The sequence below is a fragment of the Periophthalmus magnuspinnatus genome, chromosome 5 (assembly GCF_009829125.3).
Source record: "Periophthalmus magnuspinnatus isolate fPerMag1 chromosome 5, fPerMag1.2.pri, whole genome shotgun sequence".
In the NCBI taxonomy this organism is placed as follows: Eukaryota; Metazoa; Chordata; class Actinopteri; order Gobiiformes; family Gobiidae; genus Periophthalmus; species Periophthalmus magnuspinnatus.
Window position 1 is genome coordinate 16,318,575 of NC_047130.1, and position 14,577 is coordinate 16,333,151.

Here is a 14,577-nt window from a genome sequence, read left to right on the forward strand (position 1 = left end):
TCTCCTTCTCTCTCATATCCCTCGTCTCTCCATCCCTTTTCTCTCTCCACACTCCTTCATCCCTTGCTCTTTTCTCTTTCAATCTTTTCCTCCCCCTCTCTCATGTCTCTCCCTCTTTGCCCCTCTCTCCCTTTCCTCCCTCTTTACTCATCTGTTCTCCCTTTCTCACTGTCTCTCTATCTCTCTCTCTCCATAGCTTCTCCCTCTATCTCCTTTCTCACTCCTTCTCCATTCCCACCCCTCTCTTTCCCTCCTCTCTCTATCCTCTATCTCTTTTTTGACTCTCTCATCAACCCCTCTCTCTCTTACTCCTCACTCACTCATTTTTCCCCCTTTCTCATTCTCCCCCTCTTCTCTCCATCTCTCTCTTCCTCCCTCCCTCTCTCCCTTTCCTCCCTCTCCTTTCTTCTGTCCTCCCTTTCTAACTGTCTCTCTTCCCTCTCTCCTCTATCTCTTTTTTCTCCTTCCTCTCTCCACTCCCCCCCTCTTTCCCCATCCCTTTCCCTCTCCTCTACCACTCCCTCTCGCCCTTTCTCTCCCTCCTCACCTCCCTCTTTTCTCTGCTCCTCCCTCCCTCCTCTGCACCTGTCTCCTCTGTCTCTCTCTTTCCTCCGCTTCTCTCCTCTGTGTAGATTCTTTGTGTGAGCTGAGTCAGTGGTCCATGGCCTTTCCTCCCTCTCTCCTCCTCCCTCTTCTCCCCCTCTCCTCCATTACTCCTCCTCCTTCTCCTCTTTCTGCTCCTTTCCTTTGTGCAGAGTCTTTGGTCCATGGCCTTACTCTCCTCTTCTCCCTCTCTCCTCCTCCCTCTCCTCCCCCTCCTCCTCTCCCCCCTTCTCCTCCTCCCTGTCCTCCTCCCCCTCCTCCTCCCCCTCTGGCCAGAGTCAGACTCCCCTCCTCTTCTTCCTCTCCTCCTCCCTCTTTCCTCTTTCAGGTCTCCTCTGTGTAGAGTCAGTGGTCCATGGCCTCTTCTTCATCTCTCCTCCTCCCTCTCCTCCCTCCTCCTCCCTCTCTCCATGGCCTCTCCTCTCCTCCTCTCTCTCCTCCTCCCTGTCGCCATATCCTCTCGTCCTCTCTCTTCTCCTCCCTCCTCTCCTCTCTCTCTCCTCACATCAGACACACCTTTGTAACTTTAATATTCTCAGTTGGCTCTGTTCTTTTTGCTGCAGTTTCTCTTGTACTTTGTGTTTTTAGATGTGTGTGTGTAGTCTGTGATAGAATAATAATTGGTGGGTGTAACTTTTCTGGTGGAGGATCCGTCGCCTGCTCGTTTCCATAGAGATGTGATTGCTTTGGTTGGAATGTTCCACAGTATGACTTTAAACTTACAGATGGTGCACTTGCTCAGTTACAGGTGTTTTTATTAGAGATCAGTTGATATGGGTCAATGGGCCAATAGCTGATCTATTTATATATCTAGTTTTTCTTTTTAAAGCCACATTACATAACTTTTTTTGCCAGAAAAAAAACTAGAATAAAAGCATGTTCTTCATTTTGGTTGTTTTTATTCCTCCAACAAATATCCAAAAACATGTGCCCTTGTAAAGATGTGGACTAAGTGTGGCTAGCAGGTTAGCTACATCAATTTACATAAACAGTCTATGGTCCTTACTCCACCTGGGCTCGCATCTCCACAAACCTGACTCTTACTTGGCCTGCTTGTTGTTCCTTTGACTATAATATTTCACAGCGTGGCATAAAACATATCTAACTCCATTGAAAGTGTTTTGAAGTATGGCTTTAACTTTCTGTTTCCATGGAATCACACAGTTGACTTTACACTTCCAGCAAGTTACATACTGTCACTTTAATCTAGTTTATATCAGGTTATTTGTGGAAAAGGCTGTAAATTTGTGTACAGATTGGCCTGGAAATATCAGCACGTCTTATCAGGCATTGGGTTTTCCCAGGTTCTAAAAAATCTGCATTGGCCATGAAAAAAAAACAGCGACTAATCTGTAATTCTCCCCATGGTGGAAGGCAGAGACTGTTTGGGTCTCTTCTGTGCAGACTCAGAGGGAAAGGGACATTATTGTTGTGAATCTTGTAGTTTTTGTTTGTCTTTCGCAGCACTGTCCTCCCCACACTAATGAGACCCCGCGCTCCTGCTCATAATGAAGCGAGCAGGGGAAGCGTCTGGGGAGAGGGGAGTCTGTGTAAGGATGCCATTAGACTGTACCACTCTGGACAGTCACGTATTGATCACTGCTCTCTGTGGCCCTCGGATTTAACCTTTAGTCCTATCACCCCGAGTCCAATGGATTGTTTTTGTCAGCTACAGATAGCAACAGATAGAAACAGATAGAAACGGATAGAAACAGATAGAAACAGATAGAAACGGATAGAAACAGATAGAAACAGCAACGGATAGAAACAGATAGAAACAGATAGAGACAGATAGTGACAGATAGAAACAGATAGAAACAGATAGAAACGGATAGAAACAGATAGAAACAGATAGAAACAGATAGAAACAGATAGAAACGGATAAAAACAGATAGAAACAGCAACAAATAGAAACAGATAGAAACGGATAGAAACAGATAGAAACAGCAACGGATAGAAACAGATAGAAACAGATAGAGACAGATAGAGACAGATAGAAACAGATAAAAACAGCAACAGATAGCAATGGATAGAAACAGATAGTGACAGATAGAGACAGAAAGCGATAGAAACAGATAGAAACAGATAGTGACAGACAGAAAGCGACAGAAAGAAACAGCAACAGATAGAAACGGATAGAAACAGATAGAAAAAGATAGTGACAGATATAGACAGAAATCGACACATAGCAACAGATAGAAACAGGCAGAAACAGATAGAAACAGATAGAAAAAGACAGCAATAGATAGCAACAGATAGCGACAGATAGAAGCAGATAGCAACGGATAAAAAAGATTTTCCAGATACTCAAAATTGCCACAGTTCCCTGCATTATTAATTAAGTCCATAGTTATGTTTGTAGCATAAACTGTTTAAAGAAGTGGACTAAGTGAGTGTGACGTCACCCACAGCGTTCGGCTCCAAATGAAGCTCATCGAAGCTAGCAGGTATAGGGGCCAATTTGAAGCCAAGTTGAATATTAGAAATTCTGACCACGAGTATCATAGCAACCAAAGAGCCAATGGGGAGCGAGGCTGTTGAAGGTAACGCCCCTTCCCGCCCACACCACTGGTTTAGCAGAGAGTAACACTGTCAAACAAGCCTGTTGCTAACGCTAGCAGGAGCGACCTCGGGGAAAGAAGGCGCCTGATTTGTCTGTTATAAATGTTCATATCTTGATTTACAGACACAATAGTGAAATAAAAACCCCAGGATCATGTAGAGCGGGTTAATACCAACATTTGAGACCAAAATGACGAGTCTGACAGCAGCAGTTACAGAGAGCCACTACCACATCATTACATCACAAGGTGGAACAGAGCATTTTGAGCTTTGGAGATGTAGACAGACTGATAATAAAGTGTTACTCAAATGTGTGAATGAAATAAATCACAACTCCAGGTCTGTTTTGAGGAGGTTACAGCATTAGAACATGGGTTAAAGCTACAAGAGTCAGTTTATCTAATTTAGGACCTTTAATCTACAGACAGTGTGTGTGTCACATTATGGTTTCTTCCTGGAGGCACTAGTCTGTCTGTATTCTGGCTCTTGTTCCATGTTCTCTCACCCCTCGGCTCTGGTCTTGTTTACCTGCTCCGTCTCTCCTTTTACTGTGACACTTCCTTCATATTAGCTCTGGTCTTTTCTCCGAACGCCGCGTCTCTTTTCAAAGGTGAATGCTGCCTTTTGTCTATGTTGTGTTCGCTGTCTGCTTTTGACACGTGTGCATGGGCTCCTTCTCTCTTTCTCTTCTCTCTCTCTCTTTCCGTCTTTCCTTCTAAACAACCTGCCCAAAGCTGTTTTCATGCACACGTCTTTCATTTCATATCTTGGTTCATATTTTGGATTTTGGTTTTATATTCTATTAAGGAGCTGTGTGTAGCCTCCTGTGCTCTAAGTGTTTTAAATAAGGCTTTAATAAGGTTTAGTTAGTGACCGTTCAAATCAGAGAGAGGCATTTTAGGTTTAAACCAACTGGATTTCAGCTTCGAAACTGGCAACCCAAATAAGAGAGTCATGTGAGGCTCATTCTGCTTTCTGATTGGACAATCGACTTAAACCAAAACACAAAATTATAACATAAATAACTTGTCATACACACACAGACACCTTCGCTAGAATCATTTGGATGATTTCAGCGCTGGATTTGCCAATCTCTGCTGAACTAAAGGTAAAAGGAAATGTTAACTTAAAAACTACCACTTCATGACATCACAAGGTGGAACAGAGCATTTTGAGCTTTGGAGATGTAACAGATGTAACAACTAATAATAAAGTGTTACTCAAACATGTGTGAATGAAACAAAACACAACTCCAGGTCTGTTTTTGAGGAGGTAACAGCATTAGAACATGGATTAAAGCTACAAGTTTTGTGTCAGTTTTGTGTAATACCAGACCTTTAAGGAACATATTATGTATTTTGACATGGCATTTTTAAATCTCAATTTTACAATACAGCAGGACTTAAACAGTAAAAAACGTGCTTGAAAACATCCATCAAGTCCAAATCCTTTCTTAACAAACTGCCTCTAATCATGTGCAACTGTACAGACTTAAACATGCGAACGGCCATCTTGTTTATCCACTTTAAATGTATTCTCATCCCGTCCCTCTGGTGAACAGGGACCTGCGTTTGCCCCGGTCTCCCTGAAGTGTGGTGACAGTGAGTGACAGCTGCCAATCGTCCTGATTTGAACTGACTGAAGGGGTCAGTGAACGCACCAGGAGCCAGACTGTGTGACACTGAGGCTGGACTAAAGACCGATCCAAACAGACAAGGTCCTCTGCGGTTTACCACTCCTGTTCCCACCACGGGGAGCCCCCCAGGGAGACAGATGGACGAGCAGATCGATCATAAGACGACACATATACACAGGCGCAACGGTAAAGTTAAAGCTACTGTATGGAACTTTCTGATGATGGCATGTCACCTGCATGAGTCCAAGAAAAGACAGTTAAAGCCACACTTCTGAACATTCCCCATGGAGATAAATGTGTTTTAGGCCGCACTGTGGAATATTATCACCAAAAGAACCACATTTCCATGGAAACAAGCAGGAGGAGGCCCTAAGGAGTCAGGTTTGTGGAGATGCAAGCAGGCCCCTTGACAGAAATTTGCAAGAAACCTCACGTGGGCCCCCATATTATATAAAGGAATAAGAAGACGGTCAGGTTCTGGGCCCCTACAACCCTGGTGTGTGGTACAAGAGATGCCTTTTATTTTATTCTATTTCTTTGCTATAAAGTTACCATATTTTCTGGACTATAAGTCGCTCTGCAGTATAAGTCGCACCAGCCAAAAAAGTATAATAATGAAGAAAAAAAAACATTCGCACTGGACTATAGGTCACTTTTTTGGGGAAATTTATTTTACAAAATCCGAGACCAAGAATAGACATTTTATCTTTAAAGGCAAGTTATAATAATAACAATAAAATAGAGAACAGCAGGCTGAATATCAGCACAGCACGCTAACGTAACACATTTATATTTATTCAGCTCCATGAAATATAAACAAAGCTGAATACGTGTCTGATATGACTCAGACTCAGTAGAATATGATTTTCTTTTAGGGGACATTTTTCTTCAGTCTTTCTCAAATATCTTTTAAATTACTGCAATAAAATTTCAATAATATAGGGGTAGTAGATACAATAATAATACAGACAATGAGAAAGATGTGAAATTATATATTTTAATAATTTCAGATATAAGTGGCATCTGAGTCGCATAAGTCGCACCCTCGACAAAATATAATAAATACTGTGGCTTTAAGCTAGGACTTCAAGAAACATGGTAGTTTTGTGGAGCCAATCCCAAACAGATAATGAGAATAATGAATTCAACTGATTTTTCAAAAACAGTGAATCATAGAGTTGCACAGGCCCCTGCCCTCCATGTCAAATTATGACATGTTGGGAATTTGTCCCTCTGCATTTGACCCATTCTTCAGGACCGCTGGGGCAACCTGTCAGGAGCAGTGGACCCAATTCCACATTCTTTGGGGCAACATTTGCTCAGCTGAGTGTCCACTGATCCAAAGAGTGGAGGCGCAATTCCATCTCCCACAGATGAATACTGTTGTTGTGTCCTTGGGCAAGACACATAACAAGACACTTAACCCACCTCTTCCCCAGTCTTGGATGGGACAATAAACAATAATATCGTGATAAAGGTTGACAACAATCGTTCGTGGGACATTTTGTATAATCGTGATAATCTCCAACAAAGATATCATTATTGTGTCACCAGAATGTGCAAACAAAAACTAAAAAACATCACATCCAAATATCGGTTCACTCGATCAGTCCTGGATGGATACATAAACTGATGTAATAATACTATTTCCTGGTTGTATTTGGCTCAGAAAGTCTCATAATGTTTGAACTTTTATTTACACACAGCTGTTCTGTCGTTACTTAAGAAATGATCAGCAGTTCCAACACAAATCTGTATCAGTTTAGTTTTATTTTATTTTAAAGGAAATAAAAGCTGTTATCAGTTTCTCCTCTGGTATCAGCCGATATCGGGGATTGGCAGATACTTATATCTATAGTATCGAATCAGTGTTGAACCTGAAAAGTCTTAAGTTTGAATGTTTTTTTCAAAAACTGTGACTTTCCCATAGCGTGACATAAGCCCCTGCACATCTGAGGTCATTACATCATACTCTAGAACCATTTTCTTCACAAACTTTGCAAATATACCATTCTTCTTATTAACATGAAGTGTCTGGGGAGAGGGACGTCTGGACTGCAGAATACACAGTGTTGTTTATATAAATAGTACTAAGGGAGTTAAGCCTATTTATCCCCATATATCACTGTCGAAAAACACAATTATCGCCCCATTTTTAATCAAAATAAATGCTTAGCGAGCCTTTTATCATTTTAACAAATTTCAAAAACAGTTCGAGCTAACGTCCCGTGTCATCTGTTTTGCTTTAGCTGCACTTCTCCTTCGGTAAATCTTCATGTCTCACTATGAAAAAGCGTATTAAATAATGCGACAACAATTAGCTGTGTGATTTATATGAGGCAAATGAACATATCCATAACAGGAAGTGTCTACTCTATTAGTCTAACATTAATTGGCCCTGAATGCCACTAACGAGATCCCCGCATTTATCAGATTATTGTGACCCAGAGCTGTGCTACGGGTGACTGACCACTCCACCGCCCCACTGCTGCTGGGAAAACCAATTACTGGGTTTCAGACATAGACTGTATATATAAATGGACATAGCTAACCTGCTAGCTGCTACATTCCAAACAGGAAGTGATCATGGGTGCACTTTCAGCTCCATTGATTCTGGCTTCAGTTCACTTTCTATTGAAAAACTGTGTCCCCTCTCTCTGTAACTGCTGCTGTCAGACTCATCACTTGGGTCTTAAATGTTCGTATTAACCCGCTCTACATGATCCTGTTTTTTTTTTTTTTATTTCATTATTGTGTCTGTAAATCAAGATATGAACATTAATAATAGACAAATCAGGCATCTTTGTTCCCTGAAGTTGCGCCCTCTAGCATTAGCAACAGCAGCGCTTAACAACACTGTCAATCAAACCTGTAGAGGGAAGAGGTGTTACCTTCTACCGACCGTAACAGCTTCGCTCCAGATTGGCTCTTTGTTGCTATGATACTTGCAGTCGAAATTCCACAGCTGGAACTTGGCTCCAGATTAGCCGCTATAACTGCTCTGGCCTCGATGAGCTTCATTTAACTGGAGCCGAATGCTATGAGTGACGCCACATTCACTTAGTCCATGTCTTTAAACAGGCTACACGACGTTCTACAGGCCAATATTTTTAACACAGATGGAGGCAGCTCAAATGAATATAGTTAAAATGCAGATTTGTGTTGTTGAATTTACCTTTTGGATATTTCATGGCAAAGAACGATCAATAGTGAAAACTGTCTCTTGTGCCTCCATCTGAGAGTACGACATCATCACATTCTTGAACCTGAACCCCACCCATCTGTTTACCTGCCGAGTGGGTCTGGAGCTATATCCTGGGAGCAGAGAGGGGAGCAGAGAGGAGGGCAGAGAGGGGGGCAGAGAGGGGGGCAGAGAGGGGAGCGGAGAGGAGAGCGGAGAGGGGGGAGCAGAGAGGGGAGCGGAGAGGGGAGTAGTGAGGAGAGCAGAGAGGAGAACAGAGAGGGGGGCAGACAGGGGAGTAGAGAGGAAAGCAGAGAGGGGAGCAGAGAGAGGAGGAGCTCCAGACCTCCCCCTGATCTGATGAAGATGAATGAGATAACGAGACATGGCAGGATAGGTTACGGAGGAGGGAGAGAGGGAAGAAGAGGGGGTGATGGAGAGAGGATGGAGGGAAGAGGAGGGGGTGATGGAGGGATGATATAAAGGGACAGAGGGGGGAGGGAGGGGAGAGGTATGAGAGAGGGAAGAGGAGGGGGTGATGGAGGGAGGGAAAAAGAGGGATGATATAGGGGGGAAGGAGGGATGGTTGGGGGAGGGAGGGGAGAGGAATGAGAGAGGGACAAGGAGGGGGTGATCAATGAGGGGGAGGGCGGAAAGAGGAGGTTAACTTGAAAACTACTACTTCATGACATCACAAGGTGGAACAGAGCATTTTGAGTTTTCGAGCTAATAATAAAGTGTTACTCAAACATGTGTGAATGAAACAAAACACAACTCCAGGTCTGTTTGTGAGGAGGTAACAGCATTAGAACGCGGCTAGACGCTCACGAGAGACCATTTTGTGTAATACAGGATCTTTAAGTAATGTTACTTTTACTCAGGTACAATTTCTCTACTGGAAATATCACATCACATTAATCAAGTATTAATCCCACATTTCATTACTATGGTCCCATATATAATCCAGGACATTACAGACAAGTCTATGTGTCTGTGAAGGTCAACGGCCGCGCCGCAGATACAGATAAATCTGCACTGGACTTCAGATTAAATATGTACATGTACTGGAGGGAGGAGAGAGGAGGAGGAGAGAGGTGGAGATGGGAGGAGAGAGGTGGAGCAAGAGGAGAGAGGAAGAGGAGAGAGGAGAGGGGAAGAAAGATGTGGAAGGGGGAGGAGACGGGGAAGGAGAGAAGGGGAGGAAGAAGAGAGGGGGAGGGAGAGGAGACAGGTGGAGGCGGAGAGAGGGGAGGGGGGAGAGGGAGGAGAGAGAGAGGTGAAGGAGAGAGGTGGCGGTGGGAGGAGAGAGGCGGAGGAAAAGGAGAGAGGTGAATGAGAGGAGGGGGGAGGAGAGAGGTGGAAGGGGGAGGAGAAATGGGGAGGAGAGAGGAGGAGGCGGGAGGAAGAGGAGAAAGAGAGAGGTGAAGAGAGGAGGAGGGGAGAATAGGGAGGTGGAAGGGGGAGGAGAAAGGGGGAGATGGGAGGAGAGAGGAGGAGGGGAGAGGGGGAATTCCTCTGAGACAAGCCCAGGGAGGAGGTGCAGAGTGGATATGGTAAACGGGGGCCTGTCTGCGGGAGCGAGCTGTAGATGAATTTATAAAAGGTCCACAGGGAGAAAGAGGAGGAGCCAGGGAAATATCGACCAAATAAGAGCAAATTGAAAATATATGGGCTGTTAGCGTGTTAGTGTGTTAGCATGGTCAGGTCTGCAGCAGTGGGATTTAAAACAATAATTTATTCCATTAATTTATGACTCATTTTAGCAAACTGTGACTTCTAAAATAAGATCTATGTGAGTCTGTATCTGGTCACATGTTTAACTATATCTGCTTAAATGTATCTATTTAAATAATAATTATATATATATATATATATATATATATATATATATATATATATATATATATATATATATATATATATATATATATATATATATATATTTTATGTCTCTTAGATCTCCTTTAGATTTAGAAAAATAAATGAGACTAAACGCAGAGCTGCTCCTCTCCCTGCTCCTCTCCCTGCTCCTCTTCCTGCTCCTCTTCCTGCTCCTCTCCCTGCTCCTCTCCCATCTCCTCTTCCTGCTCCTCTTCCTGCTCCTCTCCCTGCTCCTCTCCCATCTCCTCTCCCTGCACTTCTCCCTGCTCCTCTCCCTGCTCCTCTTCCTGCTCCTCTCCCTGCTCCTCTCCCATCTCCTCTCCCTGCTCCTCTCCCTGCTCCTCTTCCTGCTCCTCTTCCTGCTCCTCTCCCTGCTCCTCTCCCATCTCCTCTTCCTGCTCCTCTCCCTGCTCCTCTCCCATCTTCTCTCCCTGCTCCTCTCCCTGCTCCTCTCCCTGCTCCTCTCCCATCTCCTCTCCCTGCTCCTCTCCCTGCTCCTCTTCCTGCTCCTCTTCCTGCTCCTCTCCCTGCTCCTCTCCCATCTCCTCTTCCTGCTCCTCTCCCTGCTCCTCTCCCATCTCCTCTCCCTGCTCCTCTCCCTGCTCCTCTCCCTGCTCCTCTCCCATCTCCTCTCCCTGCTCCTCTCCCTGCTCCTCTTCCTGCTCCTCTTCCTGCTCCTCTCCCTGCTCCTCTCCCATCTCCTCTTCCTGCTCCTCTCCCTGCTCCTCTCCCATCTCCTCTCCCTGCTCCTCTCCCTGCTCCTCTTCCTTCTCCTCTCCCATCTCCTCTCCCTGCTCCTCTCCCTGCTCCTCTTCCTGCTCCTCTCCCTGCTCCTCTCCGCACACTGAACACTGCAGAGCCAAATCTCCGCCAATTAAAATGAGCAGGTCTCAAAATATTCATAGCACTGATTAAACTGCGTTCAAATCCAATACTCCTGACAGTTCTGTTTGTAATCCATCATAGCCTCGTGCTCTGAGCTCTGCACAGAAACACACAGGAGATACTGCCCCCTGCTGGTTCAGAGCGTCATTGTGTCATTACGTCAGATTCACTGGACGCTGCTTGAGTCATTTGAGTCAGAACATTTGAAGAAGCTCCCCAAAGCTTTAAACAGATCTACTTAATAAAGGAGCACTCTGGAACTTTTCTGGAGAAGGGTTCGCAACTTGCTTGTGTCCCTGGAGATATTATTACATATTATGCCTAGAATATTCCAGAGTACAACAACTGCATTCTTTTTGTAAGCAGGGTTGCCTCTCTGTAGATCTGACCTGTAACCTGGCCTGGTACTGTTATCTTCTTCTTGAAGATCAATACATTTAATGCCATACTGTGGAACATTGCAAGCAAAGTAATAACATAACATCTTTAAGCTGTTAAAGATGCACTATGTTGTGGACCTGCTTTCCCCAACAGAGATGTGTTTATTTCACTTGGAATGTTCCACAGTATGACAGTAAACTTGTTTGTCTCCATAGAGACAAGCAGGTAACATCACAAGGCCAAGTTACAGGTCAGATTTGTGGAGAGGAGACCTGCTCACTGTAAAAATCAAGGTATTTCAAGATATCTTTAAGAAACAAAAACACATTAGTAATTTAATAAGATGGATTGCCATACCATTTAATATCATACTGTGGTCACATTCAATACAATGACAAAATGGAGCCGATCCGCTACCAAAAACGTAACATAGTGGAGCTTTAAGTTTCACTGCCCATATCACTGTAAGTATCCAAACAAATATACTTCTGATGTATTACTTTGTTTTTATTGTATTTATTATTTATAATATTCTTGTGCATAAATATTGGGCCTGTTTGTGGGCCTGTTTGTGGGCCTGTTTGTGCGCCTGTTTGTGCGCCTGTTTGTGCGCCTGTTTGTGCGCCTGTTTGTGGGCCTGTTTGTGGGCCTGTTTGTGGGCCTGTTTGTGGGCCTGTTTGTGGGCCTGTTTGTGGGCCTGTTTGTGCGCCTGTTTGTGCGCCTGTCCGTGCGCTTGTTTGTGGGCCTGTTTGTGGGCCTGTTTGTGCGCCTGTTTGTGCGCCTGTTTGTGGGCCTGTTTATGGGTTGGACCAGTTTCTGGGCCTGTTCTTTCATTGGGCCGGAAATAAACTGTTGTGGAATTGATCCATGTCTATTACATGTGTCTCTATGTTATTCTCCTGCAGGGTGAGCTATAGAGGACTACCTGACAGAGATATTGATTTGGGCCTGTCCCCAGAGACCCTGAGTCTGAACAGAGGCATGATGGGAAAAAAAAAATCAACAACTATTTAACAAGATGGGTCATTTATTAGGTACATCTGCAACATGATATTTGAAACCAGGATTGAATCAGGACGGAACCAGAGTTAAACTAGGTCTAAACCAGGACTAAACCAGGACTAAACCAGGACTAAACCAAGTCTAAACCAAAACTAAACCAAGACTAAACCAGGACTAAACCAGGACTAAACCAGGACTAAACCAGGGCTAAACCAGGGCTAAACCAGCACTAAACCATGACAATCATGGAATCCTACAGTTGACATGACGTGGCTCTAGAAAGTTACACAGTGCTGCTTTAAATCTGTAATCCATCTGATGCTAAATGTTTGCTCCAGATGTGCTTCTTCTGAGGTGTTCTGTGTTTTTCCTTCGGTGAGACAGAGTTCGATGTTGCTCACTGGACACAGAGGTCGGTGATGTTCACTGGACACAGAGGTCGATGTTTCTCACTGGACACAGAGGTCGATGCTGTTCACTGGACACAGAGGTCGAGGCTGTTCACTGGACACAGAGGTTGGTGATGTTCACTGGACACAGAGGTCGAGGCTGTTCACTGGACACAGAGGTCGAGGCTGTTCACTGGACACAGAGGTCGATGCTGTTCACTGGACACAGAGGTTGATGCTGTTCACTGGACACAGAGGTCGTGATGTTCACTGGACACAGAGGTCGAGGCTGTTCACTGGACACAGAGGTTGTGATGTTCCCTGGACACAGAGGTCGTGATGTTCACTGGACACAGAGGTCGTGATGTTCACTGGACACAGAGGTCGTGATGTTCACTGGACACAGAGGTCGTGATGTTCACTGTACACAGAGGTCGATGCTGTTCACTGGACACAGAGGTCGATGCTGTTCACTGTACACAGACGTCGTGATGTTCACTGGACACAGAGGTCGTGATGTTCACTGGACACAGAGGTCGTGATGTTCACTGGACACAGAGGTCGATGCTGTTCACTGGGCACAGAGGTCGATGCTGTTCACTGGACACAGAGGTCGTGATATTCACTGGACACAGAGGTCGTGATGTTCACTGGACACAGAGGTTGATGCTGTTCACTGGACACAGAGGTTGATGCTGTTCACTGGACACAGCCCCTGCTCTAATTACGTCAAAATTATAAATAGACTGATCCAGACTTATCCCTGGACTAAGCCTGGCTTTGTGTTTTGAGCCGGACTGGAGGAGGACATGTGGTTTGGGGACCTCGTCTCTGTCCACTGGCTGCTCTTGTTCACTCTGCTGCTCTGTCTTGTCTCCTGGATACGCAGAAAACACCAAGGTACAACGTTATTTTTATATTTTTAGTGTGTTTTCATATTTATAACTGGGGGGTTTCGATTATAGAGGCTTATGGTGAGGATGACTCTGCAGTTTTGTATCTGATGTAGACTTGATTTAGTCCTGTTCTAGTCCTGGTTTAGACCTGCTTTAGTACTGTTCTAGTCCTGATGTTGATTTGGTTTAGCCCCGTTCTAGTCCTGCTTTAGTCCTGGTTTAGTCCTGGTTTAGTCCTGTTCTAGTTTTAGTTTAGTCCTGTTCTAGTCCTGATGTAGACTTGGTTTAGTCCTGGTTTACTCCTGGTTTAGTCCTGGTCTAGTCCTGGTTTAGTCCTGGTTTAGTCCTGGTTTAGTTCTGTTCTAGTCCTGGTTTAGTCCTGTTCCTGTCCTGATGTAGACTTGGTTTAGTCCTGGTCTAGTCCTGGTATAGTCCTGATTTTGTCCTGGTTTAGTTCTGCTTCAGTCCTGGTTTAGTCCTGGTTTAGTCCTGGTTTAGACCTGGTTTAGTCCTGGTTTAGTCCTGGTTTAGTCCTGGTTTAGGCCTGGTTTAGTTCTGTTCTAGTGCTGGTTTAGTCTTGGTTTAGTCTTGGTTTAGTCCTGGTTTAGTCCTGGTTTAGTCCCAGCTTAGTCCTGATTTAGACTTGGTTTAGTCCTGGTTTAGTCCTGGTTTAGTTCTGTTCTAGTCCTGGTTTGGTCCTGTTCCTGTCCTGATGTAGACTTGGTTTAGTCCTGGTCTAGTCCTGGTATAGTCCTGATTTTGTCCTGGTTTAGTCCTGCTTCAGTCCTGGTTTAGTCCTGGTTTAGTCTAGATGTAGACTTGGTTTAGTCCTGTTCTAGTCCTGGTTTAGTCCTGGTTTAGTCCTGGTTTAGTCCTGGTTTAGACCTGGTTTAGTCCTGGTTTAGTCCTGGTTTAGTCCCAGTTTAGTCCTGGTTTAGACTTGGTTTAGTCCTAGTTTAGTCCTGGTTTAGAACTGTTCTAGTCCTGGTTCAGTCCTGGTTTCTTTTTGTTGTTTATTTATTTATTTATTTTTTGCATTGAAAAACATGCACAATTACTCTGAGCTGACTCTACTTCAGACCACGAAAAGATGGAATTGTTTTGTCCCTTTGGCTGTAATATTCCACAGTATGGCATAAAACTTACCTACATCCATGAAGA